Below are 16,828 nucleotides of genomic sequence, written 5' to 3'. Positions count from 1 at the left end.
TGTACATTGTGATGGTTTGCTAGGGCTATTGTAACTAGGTACTCAAACGGAGTGGCTTAAAACAACAGAATATTTATTGTCTCACAGTTCTGGAAATGAGGTGTTTAATTCAAGACTTTGGCCAGATAATGATTTCTATGATGCCTCTGGAGGAGGATGTTTCCTTGCTTCTTTCCTGCTCTGGTAGCCAAGGTCTGTTGCAACCGAACTCCACTGTCTGCCTTCATCTTCTCATAGCCGTGCTCGCCCTGTGGATGATGTGATGTCTCTGCATTCTTCTCTGTGTCTTTACATGGAACAGTGTTCTCTCCTTCCTTGTGTCTGTATCTTGATACTCTCCTGCTCTACTAAGGATAACAGTCATACTGGGTTTGGGCTCACCTTAATGACCTCAATTTCATTGTAGCAACAGATATAACAAAGTCATATCCATTGGTACTACAATTAAGACTTCAGTATCCTTTGGGGGGAACATAATTCATACTTGTAACCTCAGTATCTATCAGAGAATATAAAAAATTCTAGGCATTTCATATATATTAACTAAATAAATGTTATTTTTACATCCTACCAAAATATTCACAATGTCATTTAAAGTTTTGTCATTTATTCTTAATTCAAGAAAACAGAGAAATGAATGAATAATATCATTTGGAAAATATTCAGTCTACTTGAAAGTTGTAATCCTTTGCCATGTCTTTCTTCAATTCAATTATTTGGATACTTCTACCTTCTATGTAAATACTATTTTCTAGTCATCCATCATCTTTGTTTCATGCACTGTATCCTAAAATCAAACTTGTAAGTTTTTCCTTCAGAGATATGTTTTGGGTTACTTCAGACCCTCAAAACAATTTATATAAAAGAAAAAAAAATGTATATGGACAGTATTATTTTTAGTAAATTCCTGTGCTGACACCTTGGTGTTCTATTTTCTCCATGAAGTTCTCATGGAGATCCTGAATGCTTCCTAATAACTTTAGTTTGAATTTAATAATTTTTTCACGTGGAATAACCAAAAATGTGGCCAGAAAGTTCTTCTATAAACTTGATTTTTTTTTCTTTTTTTACTTTAAAATGAGAAAAAGTCACATTTGAAAGCTGCAAATGTTAAACTGGCGTGTTTCACCTAGCCCTCCAAGGTATTTCTTCAGTTGTGTTGTAGTAAACGCTGTGAGTCACAGTGCTCTCTCTTGGTTCAGGGCTCTTTGGTACTTAAGGGTCTTATTTAACATCAGGAACAGCTGGATTTCACACCTATATTTGTCACCCTTCTAGATCCTTCCTTCCGAGCTTATTAACACCATCCAACAACTACTTTGAAGATATGCTGCCAGGAAAAAATAAATGTTTTCTTCAAGGAGCAAAAACGTTTTCTATTCCCATATGTCAGCACTTCAGTTCAGGCCCATTGCCAATAACTAATAGCATTTAAACAATAGTTCATTCAGGTGAGAGTTAGGAAAATGTTCCTCTTCTGAAATGATTCACCAGATATTGTTATTCAAAAGTGAAAAGAAAATTGGCTGATTTTGCATTTAAAAACTACCAAAGCTCATTGAAAATGAACCTAGGGATCCAGTTCATAGACAAGCTTCTAAAACTTACTACTAGATGATCAACTTCCACATGACCTGTCAACATCTCCATTTTCTCATATGGCAAATTAAGAGAATACTATCTTCTTTACCTACTCATTGTGAAGAAAAAGAGCTACTGCATGTGGAATCATCTAAAATTACAAAGCACTAGGCATATTTTATATATTATTAGTACCCCAACTTAAGTTTAAAAATGTTAAAATCGATAAATTAAGAGACTCAGCAAGAAAGAGCCTTTGATTAATTGTTTTTTACTTGATTTCTCATTCTGTGATTGCATTTAGGGAAATTAGTTATTTATGTTCTATTTGTGTATGACTTTCAACCCAGAATATAATGTGATATTTTCATTTTATTATTGTCTCACTTTTTTTCTGATGAATTTTACCATACATTGGAAGTGACAAGTTCTGAATAAGTAGAGTCACATACCCATGATCCTAGTTTGAGGGGTTTAAATAAACTCAGTAAGACACTTACTCCTGTCTTATATTTATAGCCATTGTATTTAGAAATTAATGTGACCAAATACTTGTGGATCATAATAAGGAAAACTGCTCTGATGATCTATGTTAGTTAGATTTGTGTCACTGGGACAAAAGTATCTGACAAGAGCAACATAGAGGAGGAAAAGTTTATTTGACTCAAGGTTTCAGAGGTTCAGTCCATGGTGGACTGTCTCTATTGCTCTAGGCCCAAGTGAGGCAGAACATCACGGTGGAAGGGCTTGTCAGAGGAGAACTGTTTGGCCTCTGGCAGTAAGAAAGCAGGGAGAGAAAGGGGAATGGGTCTCAGGGGAGATGAGCCTTTCCAGGGCAAGCCCACAGTGACCTGTCTTCTGCAGCCACAACTCACCTGCCTGTAGCTACCACCAGTTAGTCCATTCAAACAAGGATGGGCCTGTTAGGTCACAGCTCTTGTGATCTGATCATTTCACTCCCTACATTAACACAGGAGCTTTTGGAGGACTTCATATCTAAGCCATAACATGATCATAATATCCTATGAACCTAATAAAGAAAATGAGTAATGACTGTAACTCCAAGTCCTTGCTTAATTTCAAATTATTAAGAAAGATGAAAGATCAAATCCCCTGATTTGAGCAGAATTTTGACATAGCTTTGATGAATAAACACAAATCAGATAAAAGTTTTAACAAAGTAAAGATAGTGGGAAGGTGCATGATTTTTATCTTACGTTAGCTTTCTCCATATTTTTTATCTTGCTATAATGAACATTATTTACCTGTAAAATTTAAATAAATGAATACCTATAAAGAAATAAATCATTATCCAATGTCTAAAGCTCAACAATGATGCTCTCTCCTAGATGGTATCTTCACCAATCCTCAACCAACAGGGATAGCATTTTCACTTAATTCATAGCTATTTATTTCTCTTAAAAACTTCAAGACTGCTCCTACAATTCAATTTAATAAATAGGCTCTGTATTATGTTCCTATTTGCATATACTAATGTGCTTAGCACAGAGCCTTGTAAGAAATAAATGTGTATCGAATGTGTTGAATTAAGGAAGTCATGGTGACAAGGTGTGATAAGTCCTTGGCACCAAGTACAGTCATCTGGTATATGATCATGGAATGAGAAATCTAGCATCTGAGATGTGAAAGTTTCTTTAAAGCATTTGAAAATACATTTGGAAGATGTGTTAAAATGAGTGAACAGCCAGTGGGGTTTTTGAGTAGAAGACTAATGTTCTCTATGCATGAACTCAGCTTCAGATAAATACACATAATTATCTGACAGAAAATGTCACCATAAGATACTAGAACTCAGAGAATACAGAGATTCAAACTATTGAGAAATCAACGTGATGAGGACCCTTGAAAAGGTTAAGGCTCTCAAGAAGCAATTTGAAATTGTTATTAGCAATAGTATTCTGCAGGGAGAAATATGATGGTGTGATGTTTTGAGGTGATAAGTTGTCTTATCTGGGGTCTGTAAGGGCAAAGACAAAGTTCATAAGAAAAGCACATTTTTTACTTAGGTTACTAAACTTTGTGTGTGGGTTTTTTTTTTTTTGGCGTTTAAATGAATGTTAAAATACATGACTATGGACAGAAGATCTCTGTTACTCAGTGATAACCTTGTTGGTTTTTACACCAGTCCATGTGATATAAAAGAGGGTCATTTTCTGGAATAAAACCCACTTTCTATTTATGGTTGGTGACACAGATTACTGACAGTTGGAGCTATCTGGTGTATGGCATGGGACACAGACTCCTGTATTTGACATTGCAAATTGGTTCTGGTCAGTAGGAGATAGAAAACATTTAGGTCACTATTTTTTTTTCTTTTTAAGCTCAGCTAGCTAGCTTTGCTTTATGGGTATGAGACATACAAGGGAAGGCACTTCCTAAATTTTCCTTCAATAAAAACTTGCTTTAGCTACTAGACTTCGGTCAACAGTTTTCACCTGTTTGCCCCTTCAAAGAAACAAAGGAGGCACATCAGCTGCAGGAAGCACCTTGGTCAAGTTCACACTCTTCAAAGAGGGGTCCATAACTGATTGATTGAAGCAATAAAAACCTGGCCATTTCAGCCCAATTTAAGACAACTGTGATGGGTCATTCTAGCTCCACAGCTTCCTGTGGGGCCAGCTCAAGTTGTTGTTGGCTTGCTTTGCACCTTGACTTCTCTCTTGGCCCAATTCTGTTTATTTTTTCCTGCCTTTTATAGACATTTACTCCTTAATATACATGCTTCACATTTTAAATTTGACTTTGGAGAACACAAACTGTAAAAGAGCAGAACTGATAGACTTGAAAGGTGACATTTCCTGATTAATAACACAAGCAATGATTCAGAGGGAAAAAACTAATCCTAAAATGCTAGAGAGCATTTTAAGCAGTATGAATAGTTCATAGGAACATTCCCAGCAGGACAGAGTGTGACGTGGGTGAAGCCAAGGAAAAGGTAAGCTTCATCAAAGAGAGGAGTGTCACAATACGAGGCTGGAGGAAAAAGGTAACTTGAAAGATTACAACTGACCATCACTAACAGTAGGAGAGTGTGGCCATATACTGGAGAATACTAAGAATAATAAGAGGACATTTCATTTGTGATCAAAGAGCAAATAGTGATTTTTTTTAAATAAAGGTGAGAATTATGTTTTAGGAAACTCTGAAGAAGTCAGCATGAAAGATGGATCACAAGAAGAGAAAAGATGGAGACACAGAGGATGACATCAGGAAGCTATTAAACCAATCCCACCAATTCCACCATAATGAAAGCCAGAATATAAAATAAGAAGGTGTGTGTGTGTGTGTGTGTGTGTGTGTGTGTGTGTGTGTGTTTGTGAGAGAGAGAGAGAGAGAGAGAGAGAGAGGGCGGGGGTGGGGGGTGGAGGGGGAGAGCCTTAGGGATAATTTCAAAGGAGAAATGTACTCTAAGAGACTGCTGTGTTTGAATTAAATTGAGCAGTAGCCCTTCTAAAGCCTTTTCTAGATGTCAAGAATCATATAATGAATACCATTTATTGAATACTTAAACATACTCAGCATTGTTCCAAGTATTTTAGATATATTCGATTATTTTAATACCCTTTTAAGATACATATTTAATTTCCAGATTTGTAAATTTTACAAAACTCAATTTTAAAGTGCTTGAGAATCCATCCAATATCATCCAATTAATAACTGTCAGAGCTGGGATTTTAACACAGGTTTATCTAAATTAATTGTCAGTTCTCTTCACCAATGTAATACTACATATTTAAGATAAGAAGACTTTAATATTAAAAGAAAATTTTCCCTTTATTAGTAAGTAATGTGAGGCACAGAACTGCAAATCTTCCATCCATGATTACTTATTGATGCCAATATATTTTTGAACCAGTCTATTCCTAAGCCATTATGTCACATGGATACAGTAATACAAGTAAACCATTAGTTATCTAAAATTAAACCTGCCAGGCAAATATGGTTACCTCTTCTCCTATTGGCATAATCCATTAATCTGATTGAGGTCTTAAATTGTGAACCTGTCCTAATATTTAGTTAGCTGCAAAAGTTTTTCATCTTTTACTTCAGCAGATGAACCCTTCAGGAGAGTCATTGACCTTTTAACACTGAATGTTTTGTGCCATTGAAGAAAACACAGCATGTTCTCAAAATGCTTTGAGTTGTTTTATGTTATCTGATCCCTAGTGGAAAACCAGCTTTATGGTAGGTCAGTAGTGAAAATAGTTAATTCTGGAAACTGGAGTTGACTGTGTCAGCAATAAAGCTGCATGATGATTATGATAAAAATTTTCTTAAATGGACATATAAGACAACATTTATACATTGTTATTTGTATTATAAGTCCTCAATTATGTCTAGAGGGGATGGCAAGGCTTACAGAGAAATATTACTTCATTCAGAAAGGCAATGGTATTTAGACAATATTTGTCAAGTGACAACAAACCTATTTAAACTTGTTGGCCAGAAGCCTCCCAAAAATGCTATTCAGATACTTTGAGATAGCTCCATTATTCTTACAATGTAACCATGTACCTAGCTTTATAAAAGGAACCTACTCATAAATTTCTTAAACTCAATTGATGGTATACTTATGTGCTCCATATATTTTATGATTGCTGAAGAGGTTAGTGATAAATCTAGGAACTCTTTGCCATATCTGTTAAAGTTTGTTCTTAAATCTAAGAGAATCTTCTAAGGTTAATGTGGATTCATAACAAGGCTAGTTGGTCATATCCCATGGAAATGTTGCTGCCTTCAGGCAATAATGTGTCTTAGCATGCCCACTTTTTCTTCAATTTCTTCATCCTCAAAATCAACTAGCAGCCACAGAAATGCCTTCAGTTTCAAGCTAACGTCCCATATAGATAATTAATTAATGTGCTACAGGGAATCACAAATAGCAAAAAGGTCACACCACAAAGAGTTACAAAACTGTTCTCTTCTGTGATTATGGCTTGGACCCCTTCAGGTAACCTGCTACCAATTGTTAAGAATAAAAAAGATCAATGATAGTAGAGCTTAACATTCTGAAAAGTGTTATCATCTTGACAGGTCAATTGCATGGCATAATCATATCAAGTAAAATATCAAGCAGGTTAGCAATCATGGCATTTTATAAAACACTTTTACACACAAAATGTCTTCAAACACACAAGGAAAACAGAATTCCCCAAGGAGACATTAGGTGCATGTTTGGATTTCATGAGGTCATGGAATGGATGTCTATTGTTTGAGGAGTCAATATCAGTGGTAAGGAGTCAATATGAGTGGTAGCATTTTTATTCAAGGTCATTAGGGATTTCCACAAGTCTTTAAATTTGTCCTTTGATAACAGACATGATCAGAATGTGGTTGGTTATCCTTGTCATTCAATGTTCAGTTTCAATATCATTCCTTTGGAAAACCTTCATTGACTATCAAATTCAAAGTAACTCCTCTTTCTCTGCACAATCCTCTGCTTGTTTTATTTTCAATCAAAGTGCCACTGCTTGATATTTTCCTTTTGTCCATTTATGTAATTATTTTCTTTCCAAACTTAGAATTTAAGCTATATAATGGTAGAACCCACTTTGGTACATACTGTATTCTGAACACCTTAATCTCCATATTGCCGAAGGGGCCCCAGCAAACTTCCTGCTGCCAGCAAACTTCCAGACTGCCGGCTGATGATTGGCTCACAGCGGCCCCAGCAACATCTAGCTGATTGGCTCCTCTGCAGTGATGCTCATTGGAGATGCTCATTGAGCTGTTTCCCTGCCCTTTCAGACTACCAGCTGATGATTGGCTCACAGCGCCATATAATGGAGGATTTCCATAGAATGCTTGGAAATATAACACTACCCAAGCTTATCTAGATGATATATTTCAACTATCATTTATTAAGGTCAAGTAATGTTCCTGACTCTAAGTTAGGATATATAATTATACCACTTACTCTGCATAACAACCCCGTAAAGTACATATTGGTATCTCCTCCTACAGATTAGAAACTTAAGGTTCAGAATTCTTTTCTTTTTTAATTAATTTTAACTGCCTTGTAAAAACAAAGAGTGTATATATTAAGAAATATTATGTAGTATTTTGATACATGTGTACATTGCATAATATTTAAATCTGGTTAACATATTTCTATCTCCTCAAATAATCCTCTCTCTCTCTCTCTCTCTCTCTCTCTCTCTCTCTGTCTCTCTCTGTCTCTCTCTCTCTTTGCAGAACTGGGGATTGAATCCAGGAGTACTCTACTACTGAGCTAAACCCTCAGTTCAATTTATTTTTATTTTTTAAATTTTGGACAGGATCTCACTAAGTTGCCCAAGCTCATATCAAACTTGAGATTTTCCTGTCTAAGTCTCTATAGTTTCTGGAATTACAGGCATGTGCCCCCATTTATAGTGAAAACTGTGGTTCTTTTAACTTTTTGAAATCTACAAAAATTGTTGTCTAGAACCATCCTACTGTGTAATACAACACAAGAATTTCTTGTTTCTGTGTACATGTAATTTAGTAGCCATTGATTAATCTTTCTTCTCCCCTATTCTGCTGGCCTCTGATAACCACCATTTTTACATTTCATGTATGAATGAGATCATGCTATACCTGACTTATTATCTCCATTTCCATTCATGTCCCATATAGCAGGATTTCATTTCTTTTTTGTGGTTGAATGTATTCCATGGTGTATATGTGCCTCATTTTCTTTATCCATTCATCAGCTGATGGAGACGTAGGTTGTTTCCATTTCTTGGCTATTGTGAAGAGTGCTGCAATGAACATGGGAGTGCAAAAGTCTCTTTAAATACTGATTTAAATACTGATTTTCCACACATTGGTGGGATTGCTGAGGCATATCATAATTCTACTTTTAATTTTTTAGGAACATCCATACTGTTCTCCATAATGGCTGTGCTAATTTACATTCCCGCCAATGGTGTGCAAGCATTGGCTTTTGTCCACATTCTTGCCAGCACTTGTTATTTTTGGTCTTTTTGATAATAGTCATTGTTCCTGTGATACATGATATGTCATTGTTGTTTTGATTTGCAAGAAATCTTTTTTTTTTTGTATTCCTGTGTTCCACATGATCTATCACATGATTAAACATGTGGCCAACTATACCTTAAATTTCTAATGACAGGGATATCTTCTATTGGTTTTTGTCTTAACAGTAGTATTCATTACAGGGCTAAGAAGTTTTGGGTGTATAAATATTTATAAGTAAAATGGCTGTGTAGGCAGATGGAAAATGCATCTACATAACTGGGATCAGAATATGATCCTTTGTCCAGAATATGAAATCTCCTTTCATGTCTTCCAGGAAATAGATCCCTAACTAGGAATCCAGAATCAACTCACATATCTGGTCTGACTTAAAACTAATAACAGACATGATAAAATTCTACATATTTTGAGATTCCTTGAAGAAAGAATCTTTTGATAAGCAGTATACAGTAATATGAAAATATTACTCATTTTAAGCCTGTATTGATAATTCTAGCTTTTATCCAGGAAACAAGAAAGGGAACAATGAGACTTCAGTCCCTTCTAATCTAGAAAAGTGTGAAGCACATGATGTGGAAATGACTGTGATGTTAATGTTGAATATGTGTCAAGCACTTTATGGGTATTGGCCTTTTCATTCTCCCAAATCCCTGTCTATAGACTAGGAAACTGAGGTACAGAGAGTCTGAGTAACATGTCTAATGTCATATGGTCAGTTAGTAGCTGATCTAGAATTTTGGCAAAAGCTGTTGTAATTATGATGCCTAAAACTCTAGGTCTGAGCTAGTTCTTCTGGATGCATCCTCCATCTCCAAAATAAATTCAAACCATGTAGGTCCTATGAATGCAATAACTTCTATGCTAATGAAAATTTGTCTATGTGTGCTTTCTCGGAGTACTCAATTTTAAGTGTCTCACAAATAATACACTTTCAAACATTTAAATGAAGATTAAAATAAAGAGTAAAGATCATATGCATCTTAAAATATTTATAATGATAGTATACTACATTTGTCACAAATAGGCTTTTTAAAGCAGCACTGAGTCATTTTTAAATAAAATTAATATGAAAACTCAAATTGGATCTTTTGCTATCATTTCATACTAAAACACTTTGTAGTTTTAGTCTGTGAAATTTCCTTTTGTTAATTAACTAGAAAAGTATGATGAATTAAACATGCTATTGCATGCACTTTTGACAAGCTTCGAAAGTGAGATAATTAAAAACAATTTTATTTCCATTTGTATGGTCCTAGAGCCTAGTGACATTTAAGTAATGCTTTAGATAAAGTAAATAGGTGTTAGAAATAATGCTGTACTTTAAGATTTCTAATATTTTTAATAATATAGGATTATTGTTTTAGGTGATTCTATTGTCCCATAGCCATTATATATTCTGTTTACATTATATCTGTTATATGTTAAACTACTGAAAATATGGTTTATCTCCATGAAGCAGTTATAATTTCAATCTAATTAATGCATTTCTACTAAATTAAGATCCCTTGAAATTTCTTTTTTTTTTTCCTTGCTTTTCCAAAGTAGAGCTGCAGATAGCCAGAGGAAGTAAACTGGAAGAAAATAAAGTCCTTAAGTTATCTGATTTAGTAAAGATATTTTCATTGGACACCATCTTTTAAACAGATAATCACTTCCTTATTTTTAATTTATTATTCATCTGATATTTTCAGTTTAACATTCTTTTTTCTTCAATAAAATATATTTTTGTCAATTCCAGAGCTGACAAATTTCTTTGTAATACAAAATTCCTTTGTATTTTTTTCCAAGGAATTTTGAATACATTTTGAAAACTATGAAAGAAATGAATTCAAAGGAATAAAATGAACTCTCTTGGCACAAAAACATGTTACATGTATAGAAATTGTTCATTTGAATCACAAAAACCCATAAATACAGGCTGGGTAACATATTTGCACACTAACCAAAATATAGCCTAAAACTATATTATCATAATTTAATTACTTTATTTATAACTTAATTCTTTTACATTAGCTACAAAATATCACATTTAATGTTTTTGTGTGTCATAAAACATATGTATTTGTAATCATGTAACCATATTAAATAGATATCCTACTTGGAAAAGGAAAATAGGAAAAAATCCATTATTTATTTTTGTATTGAAAGAATAAGAAAACCTGGCATGGGAGTAAGCTGTCAAGTGTGTAACTCGTTTTAAATTGTGCTGGGTTTCCCTTTGTTTACATGACAATGGTACTCCTTCTCCACAATAATACAGAACAGCTTTTCCATTTTCAGAATTCTTATCTGAGACTTAACATGCTCCAAAACTGCAGCATGCCTTGCTGCTCAACTAAATCTATATCTTTCAGTTTATAGATGTAGGGAAGAAAGTGTGCAGTAAAAACACATACTTTCAGATCCGATTCCTTTAGAACAATTTTCTGGTGTTTGTTGTAAGCACTCAGCATGAACTGAATATTTATATTTTAGGAGGTGATTATTTTAATTCTACATCAAGCGTAGTGCATTTATTGAGCTAGCAAAGCAATGTGATAAATGCCTGCCATGCATCATTTAGATCTAATGAATTATTAAATTTTATCAATTTGTCCAGTATTCAACTTACCTAGGATTATAGAAGAGCTTGATTTGAAACATGTTTTTAATGTGTTTATTTTCCATCCAGAAGATTATATCATTTGGTACTAAAGAGAGAGGTTTTTATTTTAGAAAAAAAACCTAATCTCTGGCTTAGGAATTACCAGAGGAGGCTTTGCAGTTTATGTTTATAAAGAAATATTAACAGGAGTGTCAACAATCAGATCAATTGATCAATCTATTTGTAATATGAAGCAAATGATGTCAGACCAATTTAAAAGTATTTGGTATCTTCTTGGAAAAAATTATCCACAGTTTTCAATTAATACCACCTTATTTGATTTATTCTGATATGTTCATTTGTGTTTCTTCCCAGAAATTTAACACAGGCATCTTTTTCCTAATTCCACAGACCTGATGCTGTTCAAAAGCAAGGACTCCACTTACTCTTCCTCAAAGTGTTTAATTCTGTGCTTTAAACACAGTACCAAAAAAAAGTGTTAAGAAAGGTAAATCTGTATGATTAAACTTCTGACAACTGTTAAGATTTTCTCATTCACAAAAAAATTCAAGCATTTTCAAGAACTATATCCCTTTCAATATGTTTTTTAAACTGACATTTAAACCAGATATGATGGGACACACCTATAATCCCAGCTACTCAGGAAGCTGAAGTGGGAGGATTGAAAGTTTGAGAAAAGTCTCAGCATCATTGTGACATCCTAGCCAAAATTTTAAAAAACGAAACAAACAACAACAACAATAAAAAACAACAACAGGGGCTGGGGATGTGGCTTAAGGGGTAGCGCGCTCACCTGGCATGCGTGAAGCCCGGGTTCGATCTTCAGCACCACATACAAACAAAGATGTTGTGTCCGCTGAAAACTAAAAAATAAACATTAAGAATATTCTCTCTCTTCCCCTCTCTCTCTCATTCTCTCTTTAAAAAAAAAAAACAACAACAACAACAAAAAGAAAGAGTTGGGGACGTAATTCAGTGACAGAGCACCCCTGGATTCAGTCCCCAGTATCACATACACACATACAAATCTGACATTTAGATTTTTAATGACTATGAATATAAACCTGAACCTGGTCTTCAGACAGGTTTTGAGGGACAATATTATTGTTTTAACAATATTTTTGCAAAGAGTAAGTTGTAAATGGATGCTAATTCAACAAAGACTGGTAGAATATATACCAGGTGCCAGGAACAGTGCTGGGATATGACAGCAGCTAATTGTGCACTGGCGGGAACCTATTTCAAAATCAAGTTGCTTCAATAATATGGTATCTTGCCCATCATACAATTGGAGCCAAGTGATTATATAGCCAACCAAGTTTCCCCTAAAAATTATAACATTGGTGAAGACCTGAATATTAGGGTATTATACAGGAATATGACCCCAGGTAGCAGAAGTAAAGGATGGGATAGTTAATAAGCTGGTGTCATTTGAGGAGACAGATAAGATACATTTCAGAACTCTCAGACCTGAGGGTTGAAAAGGGGAAGCATTTATCTATCAGCTCCAGTCACACATTGGTGAAGGGTGACCCCACTGGCATTAATTTTAGGAAACTTCAGTTGCATGTACATGAATGCTGGCAGGTTTAAACAGCCTCACCGTGCTAAGGCCTCAGAGAAGGGCCATGTGAAGGAACACATGATAAATAAGAAGCAAAGGGCTACAATGAGGTTCTGTCCAGTTGTACCTGCACGAGTGAGCCAAAGATCAGTGAGGTTGTCACTCCTGCTGGAACACTGGTTGAAGTGATTGCAGTGAGAAGACACTGAAGGGCTTGATACACATGGTCAATACAGAGATCAAAGGTGATCCTGCAAAGAGAAAAATTGGCCTCACCCAAGTTCTAAGAGGGGGAGGGAGATCGAAGCCCTTTCATGTACACTCCTGCATGGCCCAAACTGCAGGTGGCAGACAGTGTGGGACTTGGAAGGGTTCTTAGGTAAGGGAGTGGTAATGTGTTCAGATCTGTGATTTGTGCCACAGTTAATTTTCTCATAATGGATGAATTTTGTATTAGTCTGACATTAAAACTCATAAAATTAGCCCATCAACTTTAATATTTCTCTTGGTAACAAAGAAAACCATGTTAAGAGCACATGGGAAGTTCAAATTCATGCCTACAACCGCTATTAGAAGAACGTCTTAATAATACCCACATTAAGAATCAAGTTCATTTAAGAAGACTCAAATTGGGTGTCAACATACTTAACATACAAACAGAGATATGAAAAATTATGGTATATATGTGTAATAAGAATTGTAATGCAAAAAAACCCAAAATACATGTATAAAGGCATGCTTTGGCGTGACTATTTTATATACAAAGATATGAAAGAGTGTGCTTTATATGTGCAATAAGAATTGTAATGCATTCTGCTGTTGTGTATTTAAAAAAATAAAATCTATTAAAAAAATAATCCAGAGCCAAAATATTACATTTACGCCTTAATTCAAAGCATCACAATTAATTCTTTTTTGTTTGTTTTCCACACAAATACACAAATAACCAGTTCATTAAAGATCTTTCTAATTTAGCAGCTTGTATAATTTGACTAGGGCATGCATTTTTTTTCAGAAATAGGTTGCTCATGAGATAATTTTAATGTTTATGTCTAGAATTTGATGTGACTAATTTAAAGGTCAGACTTCTTAACTGTTATGAATATTTTCTATGGATCTTTGACATTATAAAATGAAATATAATCTTATAACACTCTAAAATTTCTTTACCCTGGAGATTTTATTTCGTACCATAAGCAGTTTCACATCTTGAAAGTATGGGATTTCAAGCTCAATTCTTAAAAGAAAATTAGCCAATATTGTGAAATTGATTATAGTCTTACCCAACATGAATAGCACATAAACTCTCTTTAAGTGTCATGCAGGATAAAAACTTCTAAAACCAAGTCACTGGGAGAAAGCCAAAATGCAATCATCTCTAAACTTTAATCAGAATCTGTATTTAAGCAAGATATATTTCATACTACAAAATAAACTTGAAAGAAGACATCTAATTATAAAAAATGAAACAGAGATTGTCAGTATGCATATATCCTTCAACACAACGTCCAAGTTTCTGAAAGTATGTGTTCACATTTTCTAATGTTTTCACATGTAGAATTAAAACATATAGAATGTTACACAGAAATCACGAAAACTTTCTGGGCACTACAAAATGCATGAAATTCTGGTTGAAGCATTAAAATTGCAGAGTACTGTCTTTTAGATGACAAGTTAAATCAAAGTTTTCCAGAGATTAAAGATTACATGGTAAATCTGGTAAAAAGAAGTGAATATAAATCTAAAACCCTGACAAATATCTTCAAACTCTTATCTCCTTTCTAAACAGCTTGAATGCAACATTAAATCACAGAAGTATTTTCTGATCAAAAAAGCTGCCAAGACGTTATTGGATATTCAGTGTTGTAACACACATTTATAATTTGTAATTTATGGAATGCCAGTTTCACGGTTATGGTCAATATTGTTTCTTTTTTGTAGAATGCTGAATAAATATGGGTTTGTTTTACCCTATAGAATGTGGGAATTTGAAGTGTAGTTGTGAGGTACTAAAGAATATTGATTTTAAAAGAATCTTAGGCCACTGGCTTGAAATTTCAGGGCTCTTGAGAATTTCTATAAAGGAATTCTTTTCTTCTTTTATGTTAAAGTAATCTAAAGGAGAACTTTTTAAACAATAAAATATTTAGAATTCACAGTTGCTTCTTTTTTCATTAGTACCACTATTTTAATTAAATACAATTTTGGAAAAATTAATTTTGATATAACATGGTAGTCTGTCTTGACTACTAAGTGGCTTCTTTTGGGGGTTGGGGGTGTACTGGGGATTGAACTCAGAGGCACTTAACCACTGAGCCACATCCCCAGCCCTATTTTGTATTTCAGTTAGAGACAGGCTCTCACTGAGTTGCTTAGTGCCTTGCTTTTGCTGAGACTGGCCTTGAACTTGTGATCCTCCTGCCTCAGCTTCCTGAGGTTCTGGGATTACAGACATGTGCCACAGTACCTGGACTGTGGCTTCTTTAAAAGCACTATTTATGTTAAGAGATTTGGTTTTGATTTAGTAAAAATTATGAATGAAATTATTGCAAAATATTTGTCTCATATTTTCTTTTTTGGTAAGTCAGTACAGAGCTCCTAAAATTCCATATAGACTGTATCTTTAAAAGTCTTTTGGAAAGCACTTCTCAGACAGTAGAAAAATAAGAACTGTCCTCCAAGTAAGAAACAATGAGAAGTTCAAAGAATTAGTCAAATTCCTAGGGGCATTTGATAATACTTAGTATCCCTGAGTTTAATTGTTAGCAGACAGGTTAGTAGTCAGAAGACAAAATCAGGACTCATGAATAAAAGTAGATTAATAAATCAGAGACTTCTGGATAAAGTCAGAGGTCTGTCAGTGGGAAAACTAGAAAAAAACAACAACACATGCCTCACAGAGGGAATTGGAGGCAGCCCTTGTTCATCTGACTTATATTCAAGTTGGAGGAAAAATTACCAAAAAGCTTCCTAGTACATTCCTACTGATAAGTCAGTCCTCCTTTAGACCTGGCACAAGAATTCTTATGTTCACAGAATCTGGAAACTCTAAGCCCAAACTCTATCCCAAACATTGAGAGAAAACATAATCCTAGTGTCATCAGTGCATCCCAGGAACATGAAGGAAGCACATGTACAAACACTTTGGGTTGGGAGTGATTTAATATGAACCCCTGGCCCAGGTAACACAAATTCATAAGGGAAAAAGCGCAGACTATACAAGGAAACAAATGAGAGAAAGTCAAGAAATAGAGCAACTGCAGAAATATTCCCACAAAAAAATTGTAGTTGCTGTAATGACCAGAAACAGAAAAGAAATGCTTAATATCTTTAAAGAAATTAAAACAAAATATCAAAAGTGTAATGAAATACAAGGAGATTACCAGAAAAAAAAAAGATGGATTGAAAACAAGAATCACTAAATAAGATATCTAGGGATAAAATAATAATAATAATAATTAAAAGGACAAAAGACAGGTAAGTCAATAGATTAAACACAGTTGTCACAATTAGTGAAGTGAGAGAAAGATTGAAATATAACTCAGAAAATAGCATGGGTTAAACAAAGAAATACATATATATTTTAATGAATCAATCCTGGAGAAAACAAATGTTCTAAAATTTAGGCTCCTTTGATAGTGTGCTAATTTACAGCCTAAAGAAAGACTAAAGTCAACTCAAGGAATTTTTGTTGTTGTTGTTGTTGTTGTTATCAGGGATTGAACCTGTAGGTTCAGGGGCTCTCAACCACTCATCTACATTCTCAGCCTGTTGTTATATTTTATTTTGAAACTGAGTATCACAAATTTGCTCAGGATCTCACTGAGTTGCTGAAGTTGGCTTTAAACTTGTGATCATTATTCCTCAGCCTCTCAGAAAGTTTTTAAAATTAACATGAAAATGCAAAATATTTCAATGTTTATAGAGAATGTCACCTTAAATACAGTATGAATAATACTTAATCTAATAGGAAAGTTTTATATTTAACACAAAATTAATAGAAACTATACATTTCAAAAATAGTTTACATTATCCATTATATTTATAACCTTTATGAGACTGAATTGACTTGTTAA

Source organism: Callospermophilus lateralis, unplaced genomic scaffold (assembly GCF_048772815.1).
Source record: "Callospermophilus lateralis isolate mCalLat2 unplaced genomic scaffold, mCalLat2.hap1 Scaffold_268, whole genome shotgun sequence".
Classification (NCBI taxonomy): domain Eukaryota; kingdom Metazoa; phylum Chordata; class Mammalia; order Rodentia; family Sciuridae; genus Callospermophilus; species Callospermophilus lateralis.
Note: the sequence above shows the minus strand (reverse complement) of the source record.